We start from the raw sequence: 17,461 nt of genomic DNA, 5'->3' as shown, positions 1-17,461 counted from the left end.
TCTGACTGACCCCCTCAGATCTTGTTCTCATGGTGGGGAAATACCCAGGAAAGTCCTGCCCAACCCAGGAGCTGACTTTCCCACATCCCAGGGACCGCAGCCCCTTGCAGCCAATCAGCAAAGGAGCCTTTCCAAACTGACAGGCAAAACAAAGCCCAACAAAAGCAGCCGGAACCCAAACAAACAGACTTGGGTGAGGCTGGGAGGGGAGTCGGGCATGGCGTCACCAGGCTCCGGGCCAGGCTGTTGCCTAGGTAACAGCCAGTCCGTTTACCAGCGGGCAGCAGAGCCAGTTCTCTGAGGGGGAAGCCCAAAGAGGGGGCAGGGTGCCCAGGGGAGCCTGCGCTTCTCCAAGTAACAGAAACCACAGAGAAGGCTTGGCTGTTTCCAGAGGAGTGGGGCGCGAGGCCTGGGAGGGGAGCGGAGGCATGGCAGGGAGGGAAGTGGCCCTCTGGAAAGGCTGGAGTGACTTCTGGGCAGAAGGGACATGTCGTTCTGTTGGCTTTCTGGGCAGAAGTAGATCAGAGTTTAAATGCTGCTGCCCTCCACCACAGGAGCCAGCGAAGGAGAACAGCAGGGGCTTCGGAAACCGTGTGTGTGTGTGTGTGTGTGTGTGTGTGTGTGTGTGTGTGTGAGAGAGAATGGATGAGGAGGGGGAATATGCAGACTCCTTATGATCTGCAGGAGCTGCTTTTTCATTTATTTGTTTTTTACCTTGATCCCAATTCAGGTAATTACCTGGTGGACAAGAGGAATAAAGGGCATTTGGCGTAAAGCGGAAATGAGGAAAGCTCTGCTCTGATGGGCTTGGCATCATCAAGTCTGACCATGAGCCACGCTCATGCCCACCAGGCTGGGTTACTTTAGGATGGAGAGGAGACACCCTTTCTGGCCCATGTGATGTTAGCCAAGATTAATGCAGTGAAGGAAAGCATCTGGGTCCTTCTTTCAGAAATCTTGCTCCAAAAGTGTCTGTCACACAAAAGGCGGGGTATTGTATGATTTCACTTAACTAGGTTGTTTGAGTAATCAAATTTATAGAGACAGGAAGTAGAATGGGGGTGCCGGGGGTAAGGGGAGGAAACAGGGGGCATCAGTGTTGAATGAGTAGAGAGTTTCAGTCTGTGAAGCTGAGAAAGTTGTGGAAATGGGCAATGGTGATGGTCGCCAAACAACATCCGTGGACTCAATGCCATTGAACTGTACGCTTAAAAATGGTTAAAATGATAAACTGTGTTATGCATGTTTTACTACAAGGAAGAGAAGTGTCTGCCGTAAAGACATTCTTCCTATTGCACCAGAAGCAGTAGCTCTTTTTTTTTGGTGCTGGGGATTAGGCAAGTACTCTCCCAGTGAGCCGCACCCACAGCCTAGGCAGCGGCATTTGCTTGAAGGTGGGCACCCAGGCTCAGCTGTGTCCTCAAGTGGGACTTAGCATCTTCCTTACACCAGTTGTGAAGACTGGATATTATCGAAAGTGGTCAGTGAAGAGAAATGTGCCCTGAGAACTCTATCATTCCACACAGTTCAGTGTTCAGGTCCCGAATGCCAAGGGCAAGTTGAAATGGAAAGGAGGAAACTTGAGGAAAGCATTGCTTTTGGCACTTAGAGGAACTGCAGAAAGGCCAGGTCCCTGTGGAAAGGTGGAGAGTATTTGGGGCTCATTCTCAGGGGCCAGAAGGTGAGATGAACTTGGACCATCACAGCGATTTAAAATACTTCTCCCTTTTGCTCTGGATAAATTGAGAAACGGATGAAACCCACCCATCTGGAGGAAATGAAATGAAGTGGAACAATGTCAAAATATCACCTCTCAAATTTCATGAAGGGAAATGGTACAGTTACAACATCACACTGAGTGAACGCGTGTGGGATTCAGAACCCAGATGCACGGGTGGAACCAGAGTCACCCACAGAGTCCTATTAAATGTCAACAGTTTATTCAAGACAACTCTTTTTTTCAGTCTCAAGTAATGTCATTAATCCCTCTCACCACTTACCGAACATGTGTTACATTAGCATCTATTAGCATGTCCCAACAAGCACTAATCTAAATGCAGTGTTACCTTATCTTTCAATTCCTCATAAGAACCGTGCAAGGGGAATCCTTTTTTATAGATGATAACATGAGACTCAGGTTTAGTGATTTGGTCTTTCTGGGTCTTTGTTTCCTGATTTATTATGTAAGAAGAATGTTACATGGGGGCTGAGGGTGTGACTCAGTGGTAGAGCACTTGCCTGGCATGTGTGAGGCACTGGGTTCGATTCTCAGCACCACATATAAATAAATGAATTAAAACAATAAAGATCCATAGACAACTAAAAATATATATATACATTTCTGAATATATATATTTTATCTTGTTACAGCAAGAGAAATTCATCAGTTTGCCCCAACTCCCACATCTGGGAAGGAGTAATATCAGGATTTGAACCCAGGTCCATCTGACTCCAAAACTTGAACTGCAGTGTGTCAGAGAAGACACTGCTGCCCAGAAGGTTCTGAGACAAAACCGAAAATGAATACGATGCTCTGAGAACAATTAGAATGAGCCATTGCTAAATTGCCTTATGATGACATGGTGTGACATGCAATGACATACAACAGGGAAGGACTGGCGTCCTGAGTGTGTGTGGGCAAGGATTTGACTTTAAAGTTGGACAAAACTGCAAAGCACACAAAATACAGGGTACGCAACAGTGCTTGGCTGTGCTACGTGTGTTGTGTGAGTTGAAGGTGTTTGTTGTGCGTCTAGTGGTAAGTGCTCTGTGTGTGGATGTGTGTGACATGGACGCATGAGGCTGGACGGGGACTGACTGATTCAGGACTGTAGACCAGGCATTCTAACGGCCCACTCGGTGCGTCCCGAGAGCTGGCCATTCCTCTCAGGGTCTCACGCATGAACAACTCACTCATCTTCACAATCACTCCGTGCAGTTGCTGTAATAGCGTCTTTATTTCATGGATGGGGAAATGGAGGCATGGAAAGATCCAGCAGCCCGTCCTCCACTACCCTCCTAGCAAGCGGTGGAACTGGGATTTGAACCCAGGCAGGTTGCCATGGAATTCTGGGGTTTTGTGTTCTTTTCTGCGTTGGTGCCCCTGGATCACACTGTGAGAAGTGATAAGCTATTCTCATTCTGTGACTGGAGGACCTGTGAACAACTGAGCCTGTCTCAGCCAATTTGTACTTCGGTTCCCCACGAGCCAGGGGTGTGCGCCTTGCAGTGTGCAAGCCATTTTTAGAAACTTAATGATTTTAAGAACTGAAAAGAGTTGTTGTCAACATTTTATATGGTCTAGAAAAAAATTGCTCCACTGATTTATCTCCAGTAAAACTGGGGACCATGTAGTTTGGGGGTGTAGCTCAGTGGTAGAGCACTTGCCTAGCAGGCATGAGGTCCTGTGTTTAATCCCCAGAACGATGGTTTGGAGGTGGTTTGAATGTGTCCCCCAAGACTTCATGTGTAGAAATTTAATTCCCATTAAGAGAGTGGAAATTTAATCCAACTAGAGTTGGATTAGAGGTGGGCCCTTTGTGGAGGTGACTAAGATTAGATAAAGCCACTAGAGTGGACCCCTCATGATGGATCCTGGTGGTTTTATGACAGGGAAGGAGCCGGGTGTGGTGAGAAACACCTGTAATCCCAGCGGCTCAGGAGGCTGGGCTGGAGGATGGTGAGTTCGAAGCCAGCCTCAGCAACTTAGGGAGGACTTGAGCAACTCAGAGAGATGCTGTCTCAAAATAAAAAAATACAAAGGGCTGGGGAGGAGACTATCACGCTAAGTGAGATAATCCAATCCCCAAGAACCAAAAGTCAAATGTTCTCTCTGATATGCAAATACTGACTCACAATAAGGGGGAAGGTAGGGAAGAATAGAAGTTTATTGGATTAGACAAAGGGGAATGAAGGGAAGGGAGGGGGTGGGAAAAGGAAAGATCGCAGAATAAGACAGTGGAATGAATGGGACATGATTCTCCTGTGTTCATATATGAATATACGACCAGTGTAACTCCACATCACATACAACCACAAGAATGGGAAGTTATACTCCGTGCATGTATGATATGTCAAAATACATTCTACAGGCATGTGTAACTAGAAAAATACAAATAAAAAATTAAAAAAAAAAGGGCTGGGGATAGCTCAGTGGTTAAGTGCCAGCTGGGGGAAGGAGACTTGAGGACACACCCCCGTGCACGTATGTGCGTACATGAGCTCCTGTCTCTCATGCCCAGCACTGTCTCAGGACTCTGCCAGCAAGCAGGCCCTCGAGAGCAGGCTGGTAAGTCCAGAGACCAGTCTGAGAAATTTAGCAGGAACTTACCACAAAATAAAATTCTAAAAAATGACTTGGGGGTGTAGCTCAGTGGTAAAGCAGCCCTGGATTTAATCCCCAGTACCACAAAAAGGAAAAGGAAAAGAAAAAAAAAAAAAAAAATGGAGGAGGAGGAGGAGGAGGAGGAGGAAGAGACAGTTCATCAACCACAGACAAGAACGGGAGCCAAAACCAACCTCTTTTCTTTAAAATGTACTCAGGCCATGATATTATGCTATGAGTAACAGGAAATGGACCAACACAACCTGTATCTACGGGCCAGATGTTTTCGAGAGCGCGGGGATGGTCTGTGATTTCTTTGAGGTAGGATGGTGTTTCCTTTTGTCTTTCTCCATCTGCCTTCCTGGGGCCTTTCATCTTAAAGTTGAGGATACAGAAGGAGGCCTTTGGGAATGCCATCCGGGTGGAGAAGAGGACTGATCCTGTAACTGTAACAACACGGGGAAGATGGCCATCCCTTTATCCATGCATCCATGCATCCATGCATGCATGCATCCAGCCAGCCAGCACATGTTTATTGAGCAGTTATTATGTACCAGACTGTTTTAGATGTCAAAAACTCAGTGATGAGTGAAATAAAGTAGTTCCTATTGGGGGGCATCTATTCCTTGTGGAAAAGACATCAATAAGTTAATCAACACAAAACAATATAAACTCACATAGAGATAAGGTCTATGAAGAAAATAAAGCACTGTAGACTGCGTGGCCACCAGGGGCTTACCTGAGACTGTGCACCTCACTACATGCAGTGTAGATCTGATTGCCCTCTACACAGGAGACCCCAAGTCCAGGCCACACTCACGGTCAGTGGGGCTGTTTCTCCTAGTTTCCCTTCTCCTCCCAAGAAGATCCCAAACTCTCAGCTGCAGAATGGAGGTGATTGATGGACACATGGGCAGCGGGTGAGGAGGACCTGAGGCCAGACCCAAGGGAGCGGGGCAAGGGGTTGTGGGGCTTAGAGGCCCACGGGATGCAGAGTGGTGGATTTTCATGGGTTACCGACTCAGTATCCACTCCTCTTCTCCCCACTTCCTAACCACCCAGATTCTCCTTCGGGTGGACTATCGGGAGGTTTCTGAATGGTTCTAAGCCATCAGATAATGCGAACAACGCTTTTGCCTCAGGGCAGGGTTCAGGCTCTGAAGGCCCAGTCTTCTGAGGGATACAGACGTGAAGGTTTCTTCCCTGCTCCTGTGGACATAGATGTATGCCGCCCAGCTCCATCTTATCACCTCCATGGAAGCCATCCTGAGGGCAGAGCTAGCCAGAGAAGAGGGCAGACAGCAGGAGAGTCCGGATGTCCCGGATGGAGCCGGAGTCCCCAACGAACTGCTCTGGAAACCACATCACTGGGTTTTCCTTTCCTTTCCTTTTCTCCGCCCCCTGGCCCCCTTCCTTTTTCTCTTTTGCAGTACTAGGTATTGAACCCAGGGCCTTGCACATAGTAGGCAAGCACCAAGCTACATCAGTAGTCCTTTTTATTTTATTTTTTGGTACTAGGGATTAAACCCAGGGGCACTTAACCACTGAGCCACAATCCCAGGCCTTTTTTGTATTTTATTTAAAGACAGGGTCTCGCTAAGTTGTTGAGGCTGGCTTTGAACTTGCCATCTTCCTGCCTCAGCCTCCCAAGCCACTGGGATTACAGGCGTGCACCTCCGCAACTGCCTAGCTTTTTATTTATTAATGGACTTTACTGCACACATGCCCTTCTCAGGTATTGTACAGGTTCACACCTTTACCTGGTTTTCAGTTTCTTGCTGCTGCTTTCCTGGGGATTTGGCAAGGACTTCTCACATATAAAAGCTCAGCTTTAGTGCTGTGATGGGTAGGCCAGGTAGAAAGGGACAGTCTCCTGGTTTTACAGTCAGTTGCAGGCAGAATTTACTTTCCCGAATCTGGAGAGGACCCTGGTGTTCTCAGTCAGAATCTGGCCCCTGGCAAATACAAAGCAGGATTTACTGCAGGCCTTGCTCAGAGCTTTGCTGGAAGGAGAAGCCTGTTCCTGTTCTCCGGCTTCTTAAGTGATAGTGACCCAGGAAAGCAGACTGGCTACACTGTTCCTTCAAAGCTAATGGACCCAGCTGAACCCCACAGGCATCATTAGAGGGCTTACCATGGATCGATGCTGTGTGTGTGTGTGTGTGTGTGTGTGTGTGTGAGAGAGAGAGAGAGAGAGAGAGAGAGAGAGAGAGAGAGAGAGAGAGAGAGAGAGAGAGAGAGAGAGGAGAAGTAGAATGAAATAGAGATAAAAAAATGATAGGGTCCCTATTCCTACCATCTGCAGGGAGATAAATCATGTACCCAAAATGACATTTTACATAGCATGCATCAGGTTTGGAGCCAGAAAGATCAACACTCAAATTCTAAGCTAATCCTAGTCCTGCTAATGAAAAAGGTGCTTTTATATTAGAGGTGACACAAAGAGCTCTGGAACCTAAGGGCGGAAGGTAGTAGTTCTGAAAACTTCTTGGCTGTGTTAAGAATATTAGATTCTGCTGTAGGAAATGAGAGAAATTTTGTTTATGAGATAGACCCAATAAATGGAATTTATGTTTTGAGTATAAAGTAATGAAAGAAATGAGATTCTTCTTATAGACAGGACAATGAACACACCAAGTAAACCTGAGGTATTTACAAGGCATAGATCATGTCTTCTTCAGTTTGAAGCAAAGTTATTGCTAATTTGATCATCCAGTGGTGACGTTCATTATATTCAAGAAACACAGAAAACCCCACAGCTGCTCTGTAGATTCATTGGTGCTGCGGCGGGAGAGGGGTACCTGCCTGGAACCTACCCACCCAGTCGAGCCAGCGGCAGCTCCTCTGGCTGTTTGCCTTGCCCGATCTGAACTCTGACTGCTGTGGCCGCCCTGGCAGGAGGGGAGGAGGACAGATAGAAGTGTGAGTGTGACACAAACCGGGCATCGGGGTGATGCTCCCATCTGAAGTATGCCCCTTCGTCCCAGCTCTCTGCCTTTGCTGCTCTCTGTGTTAAACTGATCAGATGAGTGTGTGATTCAAGCACCTTGATTTGGTCTGCAGAACTTTTCTGCTCTGCGACCTCTGGGGTGGCTTGCTGCAAGTGTCCCTGGAGGCCACCGTGTCCTCAAGGTAGTTTCCTGAGCGGCAGGGGAAGCCTCCTGGAAGCAGAGGAGGACATGGCAGCTCATGCCGATGATGGAGGAAGTCTGGGAAATGAGAGGACCCGGAGAGGACAGGGCAAGAGGACCAGTTCTGCGGTGCCATAGTCTCAGCCCCATCCTAAGGGGAAGCTCTGGAATATGGACAGCGCCACTGGATTGTACTCCCTGTGTGCAAGAAGGCTGGCCTTTTGAACCTTGTTCAGGGGCTGATGCCCAAGGGACTTTGTGTAGGGCACCAGCAGCGCCTGGTGCAGGTGAATCATACAGGCAGGAACTTCTGTCTGGAGAAAAGAGAAGCCGGGAAAGTAGTGACAAAAAGACAAGGTGCAGTGTAACTTGCAGGCCTCTGAAAGCCAGAGCAAGAAGTTAAGAACTAACTAACTCCCCAGGCTGAAGCCACAGGGAGCCACCGTGTATTCTTGAGCACCTGTGTGAACTGGAGCAGCGCTTAGGGGGAGTTCTACAGCGGGGGCAGGTGTTGGGAGGTAGCTGCTGGTAACGAGAGCAGTGGGGACCTGTCTGTGCTGTAATATGAGTGGCTTAGGGCATCTTTCTCTCTTGAGGTCACTGGACAGCCTTATGCATTCTGAAGATGTCCTATCGCGGTCTAGTTGGGTAGCCATCTTTCTCGCCTGAATCTCATAGGGTCTACATTTCCTTAACAACCAGGCTAGTCTGGGCTGGAGCTGGAGCTCAGTGGTATAGAGCTATTGTCCAGCATGTCCAGGCACTGGGTCGGTTCCCAGCACAGCCATGCATGACTGGGAAGTAAGCCCCACCTTTGGGGGCCGGGGGTGAGTGAACATGGAAAGGGATGTCTTGCTGAAGTCTTCCCTTAGGGACTAACACCTTCAAAACGCTGTTCTAGGTCCCATTGACTGTGGGGAAGCTGGTGTCCACTGGAACCCTACGAACCTAGCTGGTTACCTGATTCGTAAATAACGCTGAATTTACAAACCTCAGGCCTTAATCCAAGGCACTACGACCACCTGATCAGAGGCACACTTCTTTTTTTTTTTTTTTTTTTTTTTTTTGGTACTAGGGATTAAACCCAGGGGTGCTTAACCACATCCCAGCCCTTTTTAATATTTTTATTTTGAGACAGGGTCTTGCTGAGTTACTTAGGGCCTCCTTGCTCAATTGCTGAGGCTGGCTTTGAATTCATGATCCTCTTGCCTCAGCCTCCAGAGCAAATGCCACTGTGCCTGATCAGAGACACACTTCTTGACCTGAGACAAAGCCAGCCACCAAGCCAGGAGTCTTCTTAGTATGGAGGTTTGACTGTCAATCAAAACCTTAAAGGACAGTGGCTCGTCAACTTCCACATGCAGAAGACTACTCGAGTGTTCTCTAAAAGTGCAGAGTTCTGGTGCAGAGATTCTGAGTAGGGCTGGGGTAGAGGAGGAGGAGTTTGCATTTTTAGATTAACTTGCAGATACTTGGGAACAGGTGGTCCAAGTATCGTTTGTGGGACTGGGGAAAGTTCAGCATTTACTTATTCAGGAAACGTTAACATCCCTGTGAAGAGGTAATATTATTTTTATTATTCTCAATTTATAGACAGCTAAAATTAGGCTCAAAGGGATTAACTGAACTACCCAAAGTCACAGAGCTAGTAAATGATGGAGCCCAGCTTCCAACCCACCGAAGTATAGCCTGTGCGGCCAACTGAGATCTGGAGAAAGAATAGGAGGGACATGTGCAGGCTTGGCTCCTGCTATCCCCCAGTATAAGCCTCTGTCTGAGCCAGATGGAGTCAGGAGCAGGCTAGGTTGTGCTCCAACAACAAATGAGCTAAGTTCATTTCTTGTTCACACTGTCTGTCCAGTGCAGACCAGCAGGGGCCTCCATTCACTACAGTCGATCAGGGATCCAGGCTGGTGGAAGCTCCTTCTTGACACGGGCCTCTATTGCAGAAGTAGGGAAAGGAGGATGCTGGCTCTTGAACCATGCTTTTCTGTCTAGAAATGACATGCATGTCACTGCTGGTCAAATTTTAATAGTAACAAGTTCCATGGCCATGACTGAGTTCATCAGGGTCTAGAAACGTAAACAATAATATAGTTCACCACACCAACCCACTCATGAGACCTGAAGGCGACTTCTCTTATGAGCTGGTCCATCTCCCTGACATGTCCTGTCTCTGCTGCTCCACCAGGCTAGTGCCTCTCAGGGTCTAGTTCTTGATTGCCTGCCATCAGCTCTGGGCAGCCTCTGTCAACCTGCCCGGGTTGGATTAGGCACCCCGGTTTGCAGCCCCCAGAGGATCCTGGGCTTATTTCTACTATGGTGCATGTCATGTTGCATTGCGAGTGTTCATTTCCTGTCTGTCCCCCTGCCCCACCGGACTGTGGGCTCCTGGAGATGGGAACAGATAGAGACAAGTCTGGCATCTATAGGCCCTGGAAGGCAGGCTTGCAGGAGCCCAGGGGCAGAACAACAGGGTGATTAAGAGTTGGGTTTTGGGCCTTGCGGGCCTTTCCCAAAGGAACAGGATGTCTGGGGGCTTTAGAAAATGAGGAAGAGGAAGGCCAGCCTTCTGTGACTTCAGGATGAGCAAACTGCAGATGGGGGAAGAAACCCCTGCTCCAGCAGTGGGCTTTTTCCAAGGCTTTGCCTCATCATGGAAAGACTTGTCTAAACCTGTGTTAATCACTGCCCAGGGCCCTGTGTGTCACCACAGGGTGAACTTCAAGGGTCCAGGGAGAGACATTCTGCTGCTGGGTGAAAATCCTCACAGTTCTCACTGGGGCCCCTGAAAGGCATTAGAGGCCAGTATTGGCCCAGGGTCAGACGTTCCTGGCCTCCTCAGAGAGAGCTTTGCCTGAGCCCACCCATGTTACAGCCTGTGTCCTGGTGAAGACTGTTTGGAGTGAAGGCCTGTCCAGCAGGGGCCTAACTGACTCTGTGGGGCCCACTCGCTGGGTGCCCACATCTGGGGTAACCACAGAGCGGGGACAGAGAGGCCCAGCACTGTTACACAGGACTGAAATAGGGGCTTCGATGGACACGAGGCAGGATCCTTGCTGTCAACCTGGCTTCTGGGTCCTCAGTCTTCCACTTCTCACCTCACACCTGGGACTCCAAGGAATGAAGCATTTCCGGTGCTCAGGATACCCCACATTCTCTAGCTTCCGGGCTGTGTGTACATTAGCCCCAAGGCAACCCTTGGATCCTTCACTGTATTTATTTACTTATTTTCAAAAAATTAAGCTTTTCCAGTGATTTGCCTCTCTGTGGTACAGCTTTCACTGAAGTTGAGGGGGGTGCTGTTCTAAGGTGGGGTTCCACTGTGCACTGGTACTCTGCTCTCTTCTTCCCCTCCTCCTGCCTCCCCACTCAGATTCCTGGGGCACTTCTAGTCCCCTCTACCCACCATGCACAAGAACTGTTTCTTCCTGCAAAGCCTCAGGGTCACCAGATGCCCTAGGCCTAAGGTTCAACTCTTGTCCATATTTAAGAACTTTAAAAAATATATATATTTTTAAACTTGGGGATTAAACCCAGGGGTTCTCTATCACAAAGCTACATCCCCAACCCTTTTTATTATTTTTTATTTTGAGACAAGTTCTCAAGGCGCACTCTGGCCTCAAACTTGAGGTTCTTCTGTCTCAGCCTCTTGAGTAGTTGGGAGTACAGGCGTGTACCACCGTATCTGGCCTCCAGGTCTTTACTTGACAAAGCAAGTGTTCTTTTGGGGCAATCTCTCTGAGCACCTCGGCTGCTCTGTTGATACATTCTCTACTCATTATGTGCTGTTTCTTTCACATGGATGCCTGGTCCCACCTGGCCTAGCTAAGTCTAACCCCTTTAGTCTCAGCCTGCTTGAATCCCTAAAGTTTAGACCAGTATCTCACCACTGTGCCCTGGTGTCTGGACCAACATGCCTTGCAAGAGCCTACTGTCCAATTATTAGAAATTTTGCAAGCTGGTTGTCAAACTCAACCATTATTAAAAATTCAGCTGTGGGCTGGGTGTGGTGGTGCTTGCTTGTAATTCCAATGACTTAGGAGGCTGAGGCAGTAGATCTTGAGTTCAAAGCCAGCCTCAGCCACTTATAGAAGCTGTAAACAACTCAGCAAGACCCTGTCGCTAATAAAATATAAAATAGGCCTGGGAATGTGGCTTGGTGGTTAAGTGTCCCTGGGTTCAATCCCCAGTACCAAATTAAAAAAAAAAAAATTCAGCTATGGTAATAAATACTCAAAACTTGTTGCTTCTTAATTACTTTACTTCATTTTGCTATTACCTGTGCTCTTGAGGTTATTTATTTATTTATTTCGGTACCAGGGATTGAACCCAAGGGTGTTTAATCATTGAGCCACACCCCCAGTCCTTTTTTGTATTTTATTTAGAGACAGGGTCTCACTGAGTTACTTAGGGCCTCACTAAGTTGCTGAGGCTGGCTTTGAACTCATGATCCTCCTGCCTCAGTTTCCCAAGTTGTTGGGATTACAGGCATGTACCACCATGCCTGGCTCTTGAGGTTATTAGTCTCGTTGTGTCTATGTGGTGAAAAGATTTCATGTTTTGTAGGCTACTGTACATCTCATTCCAAATCTGCACTCAATGGAATCACACTGGTAATTGGTGGGAGTATACATACCAAGAAAACAGGGAAACATTGTAAATGAGGAACTGATTTATTGTTGTATGGATGATCTAAACTTAAGGAAGTTATGAAGAACATGTTCATAATGCAGATTAAATTTAAAAGTGTAACCGTTATGTTGTACATAGCATGAAAAATTGAGGAAATACTCTTTCAGTATTCAAAAACAATTATCCAATTCAGCAAAGAAGTTGCTCGTTATATTTACAAATATGTGACGTTCTGACAAAAAAAAAAAAAAAAAATTTGTACCTGGAATTGAATCCAGGGGTACTTAACCACCAAGTCACATTCCCAGCCCTTTTTATATTTTATTTTGAGACAGGTTCTCATTGAGTTGCTTAGGGCCTCACTAAGTTGCTGAGGCTGGCTTTAAACTCGAGATCCTCCTGCCTCAGCCTCCTTAACCTCTGGGATTACAGGTGTGCACCACCACGCCTTGCCTTACATACATTTTTATTATTTCACTTTTATCTTACTGAATGGATGATGGCAACCAATTCTGTTAGGACTATACTTGTTCATCTGTTACAGCAATAGGTTGGCTACAGACCAAGTGTTCAGTGCCAGTTCATGAAGACATCCGGTAAACCTCCCTTGTTTATATGGAAGTTATGATGAAGAAAATTGCTTATTTCGTTATTTTTTATAAGTCACTTGCTGCATGCCCTTTTTATCAGCCATGTCCATAGACACACAGACATACACCTGCACTCGTACTTTTCTGGACAGGTGGTTGGTACACATTTATGAGCACACCACTGCCCAGTCTCCTGTTCTGCCACTGTGGGACTTCCCCACTTGCTCTAATGGCTGGTTTGCTCATTGCTGTCCCTCTTAGGACAGTGGCTGTCTTGGGGGCGGGGCTCACAGACATGTACTCCCCTTCATGCATCAATTCCCCAAGCTGGCATCAGACCTAATGTTCAGGTGTTACCAACAAACCCCTGGTGCATGAATATGCTAGGCCAAAACTACCCTTCCAGGTCCAATGCAAGGCCCCAACTCCTGCCCTCTGTGTCACCCTGGGAAATGGAAGTGGATGTGGAGCCATGGAGTTCAGTGTGACAGGTAGGCAGCTGGCATGGGCTTTCCCTTCTCTGTGTTTTCCTGCCCAGGCCCAGGGAGTGGCTCAGTGTCACGGGTGCTCTCTGGCTGCCTTGTCCCACCTGTAACCAGAGGCCTCTGGGACAACAGGGTCATGAGGAGAACTCAAGATGCTGAGCATGCACAGGTAGGTGGGAGGGGGTCACACGATCAGACCACAAGCCCCTTAAGGACAGGGACATGATTATTTCATCCCCAGGACCTGTCTTGACCCTGCCTTCCCTGTCTTCTCTCCTCTGCTCAGGTCTTCTGATCTCCTCTCCAGCCATCCTGGCTGTTCCCTGTAGCAGACCATGCTTTTCCCCACTAAGGGACCCTGCACCTACTGTTCCCTGTGCCTAGATTGCCCTTCCCCAGAAATCTGCATGGCTTGCCACTGACATCAGGTCCCTGTCCAGATTGCTCCTTATCAGAGAGCCTGCCCTGGCCACTGTGGCCCTCTCCAGTGAGCCCTGCTTCCTAACCTGCTTAACTTTCCCGGGCCACTCGCCCCTCCGGGGATCACGCACTTGATTATTTTCCACCTCCTCCCACTGAACTGTGTGACAGCAGGGATTCTTCCTGTTCCATTCCCCATTTTGCCCCAGGATCTAGAACAACATAAGTGGATGTACAGTCATTACTTACAGGAAGTCTGAAGGGCGACCCACAGCTGCAACAATAAAGAGTATGTTGTCAGACAAGCAGGTGCCAGATACAGCTCTGATTTCCTAGGTGTTGTCGAGTCTCAGTTCATATTGATCTCTGTTTATTATTTTCTTTTTAAAATTAAACCCAGAGATGGAGATGGAGATGGAGAGATGGAGACATCCCATAGAAGGGTTCCAAAGACCTGGCAACAGGGGGCTGTTTAGCTGGGGCTTCTCATTTGTCCGGTTCCTCACCACCCTGGAACTATTTGCTCTGCTGCTGTCTTTGAACTGACTCTGGCCCCAGGGCAGGGCCTTTGCTTCTCTGTGTCCTTTTATCTGCAAAAGGGAGTTGTCCGTGCCCTCCACCCCTCCCAGTCTGGGAGGAGGACTGGAAGAGAAAGTCCCCGGGAAGGTGATTGGCTCCCTGCCCCAGGTGCTGATATCCCACTTCCTTTTCCCTTCCTCCCTTCCAAACTCCATTGCTTCTACCTGGGGGAGCCGCTTTCCACAGGCCCAGGTGGGTCCTTGGCTTAGCAGCTGGCTGCGCCTTCCAGGAGGAGCACGTGGGCGACCCTTCCTGCTGCACCTGCTGCAGCGAAAGGCGTCCATCAGGGAAGGTGCTTATGTCATGGTGAAGGGGTGTCTGGGTCACAGGCGGGCTCTGAGTCCTGGCTGGGCTTGGCCTCAAAACAACTGGAAAGGAAATTTGAGCAAGGGCCAACCACCTTCTTAAAGAGCAGATGGGTGGTTGCTACTTAAAATTGTTTGCTTTTGAACTCTAACGCCTTGTTCTAGAACCAGGTGTCATAGCAACTGCCAGTGAAGTCAGCTAGTCCGCTCAGCTCTGCTAGGAAATAGCTACTTTTCCCCTCCCGGGGCTATTAAGCTAATGCACCTTCTAAGAGGTTTTAAAGTTTTATTACTTCCTCCAAGTGAAGCTTTCCTCCCATTTCAAAATGAATTGCACTTCCAATGGATTTTCCAAGATTTCCTTTGATTTGATTATAAAAGTAACCCATGCATGTTCATTAAAGAAAAATTTGGAAGGAAGTAAAAACCTCCCACAATCACTGCTAATATTTTGGTTTATGTCATTCCAGGATTTTTTTTTCTCTGTATACATAACCATTCATGGATTTATCCATCCATTTCTATATATATATAATTTCCACATACATGTTAGTCTTATGGTATATACACTTTATGTGGGGATAGGAATGATAGCGGAGTGAAACAGACATTATTACCTCATGAACATGTATGACTGCATGACTGATGTGATTTTACAATATGTATAATCAGAAAAATGAGAGATTACACTCCATTTATGTATGATCTACAAAATGTATAAATGCATTGTACTGTTAATGTACTACTAATTAGAACAAATTAAAAAATTAATTGAAAATTAAGAAAAATACATGCAAAAGGCCCAACCAGTGGTAGACAATTAATAAATATCACCACTTTAATATGTATCACTTCTTGTTGTATCACAGTGTTTACAGTATATCAGGCATGGTGTTATGTGTTCTACCTACACTATCTCATTACATCCTATAAACAATTCCATGATACGAAAGCTGTACCATTCATATTTTACAGATGAGAAATTGCAGGCTCAGAGTAGTTATATTACTTTTCAAAAGTTAAAATGATCTGGGCATGGTGGTACACACCTGTAATCCCAGCTATTCTGGAGGCTGAGGCAGGAGGATTGCAAGTTTGAGGCCAGCCTTGGGAACTTAGAAGATCCTGTCTCAAAATAAAATTTAAAGGGCTGGGGATGTAGCTCAGTGGTAAGTGCCCTGAGTTAAAAATAAAAAAAGTTACAGAGGCAGTCAATGAGATGGACATATACTTATTCTTGCCTTCCCCTCCCCCAGGGAACTCAGGGCCTCTTGCCTGTTAGGCAAGCACTCTACCACTGAGTCACATCCCCAGTCCTTTAAAAAATTGTGTGTGTGTGTGTGTGTGTGTGTTTGAGAGAGCGGTACTAGCAATTGAACCCAGGGGCGCTTTACCATGAAGTTACATCTTGGCCTTTTTTATTTTTTATTTTGAGTCAGGGTATTGCTAAATTACCCGGGCTGGCCTCAAATTTGTGATCTAGTCACTGGGATTAGAGGTGTGTGCCACTTTGCCTAGCTATTCTTGAATTTTTGTACAAAGTATACATTTACCGGTTTAAAATTTTAAAAAACTGCTCTGAGAAGTGGCTACCTACTCCAGGTAACACTTTTTACTGAGGAAGGTTATCCATTTGGCTTTGAGAAATAGGTGATCTCTAAATGTGCTCAGGTTCTGAAATATCCCACGTTCGTACCTCAACATCTTTTTGGTTCAAGTAAAATCAGTAATAAGGGAAAGTGAAGAAACAAAACACACAGAAGGCTTGGATATGAATTAGATTGAGCTGTATTGCAATTAGGGATCTCTCAATTTCCTTCCTTCATGGGGCCTGACTTCTCTAAGTGTCCATCTTTTCAAGTGTCAAATGAGTTAGTGTCCCTTCTGGAGGCTGAGAATGAGACCTGTGAGGGTGACTCAGCATCTTAGTCATAAATCAATGACACTGTGCATACATAGGCTTTGGGGTTAGATCTGGGTAAAATTCTGGCTCAGGTATTCCCAGCTCTGTCACCTTGAGCTAGTTACTTAGCCTCTCTGAGCATACCTCAAGGGGTTTGTAAAGATTAAACAGTAATACATGTAGCACCTGGCCCAGAGCAGCTGTTCAATATTCAATACTATATGGAAGCCCTCTTTGCCTTCTTCCAAACACATCATTCCTTTGCTTTTTTGGTCCCTTGCAGCCTGAACTGCATAATGTAGCACTTGATGACACGTTACCTCCAATTGTCCTTTTGTGCTGTGCGTGTGTGCATAACTGACTTTTTTTCATCAGGTTTGGACCCTTGAAGGTACCGTCTGGGACACACGCTTCTTTGGTATTCCTTCCAGGGAAGCCTGCATGTGCATGCTCAATAAATCCTTGCTGCCTTGAATTGCATCTGATTGATAGCTCTTTCCTCTCTGATTTCTCAAGGTTTCACCCAGATTGAACTGAAACCCTTGGAGAAAATTACAGCTGCCCGCCCCAGACCCCAGAGACCTGAGCTCTTGGCTTTGCCGCAAATGACAAATGGAGAAGCTGAAGGGCTTCCCGCTTCCACAGGCATCTGACAGCTAATGAGAGGGGTGGGCAGCCCTTTCTGGTCCTCCCAGCCACCTGACTCTGCAGTAGTATCTGTGGCTTTGTAGGACAGCTGTGGCCTTAAATGGCACCAGAGCTTAAGATGCTGGCCTTATTTACTTAGCTGCTGTTTGAATGCCTACTGTGGTCCCAACAGGTGATGGAGAGTTAAACAAACATAAAAAAGCTGAGGGAGGGGCAGAGGAAGGACTGGGCTGTAGATTTTCAACTTTTGTAATTTTCCCAGCTGAGTATAAGTCATTAAAAAAGGGGAACTTTCCACTCTCCCAATTCCTCAATTATTTCTAATAGCTTACCACAGAAAAAGGGACTAAGGACTCAATAAAACAGTCACCCTTTGATGTACAGCAGAGCTGAGGGGTGGATATGCTAATCTGTGTTTCTAAAATTGATCCTGAGCATAAA

The 17,461-nt window shown here is 46.9% G+C and overlaps 1 long non-coding RNA gene across 1 annotated transcript; it reads left to right on the top strand.

Moving 5' to 3' along the window:
• Positions 1-438: 438 nt before the first annotated feature.
• LOC306655049 lies at positions 439-3,118 on the top strand. The gene is made up of 3 exons (XR_013762170.1): positions 439-591; positions 731-986; positions 2,371-3,118. It is a non-coding gene; the product is annotated as an uncharacterized lncRNA (long non-coding RNA).
• Positions 3,119-17,461: the final 14,343 nt, after the last annotated feature.

This window comes from Sciurus vulgaris, assembly GCF_902686455.1.
Source record: "Sciurus vulgaris genome assembly, chromosome: 2".
Classification (NCBI taxonomy): Eukaryota; Metazoa; Chordata; class Mammalia; order Rodentia; family Sciuridae; genus Sciurus; species Sciurus vulgaris.
This window is presented reverse-complemented; position numbering and strand designations above follow the sequence as displayed.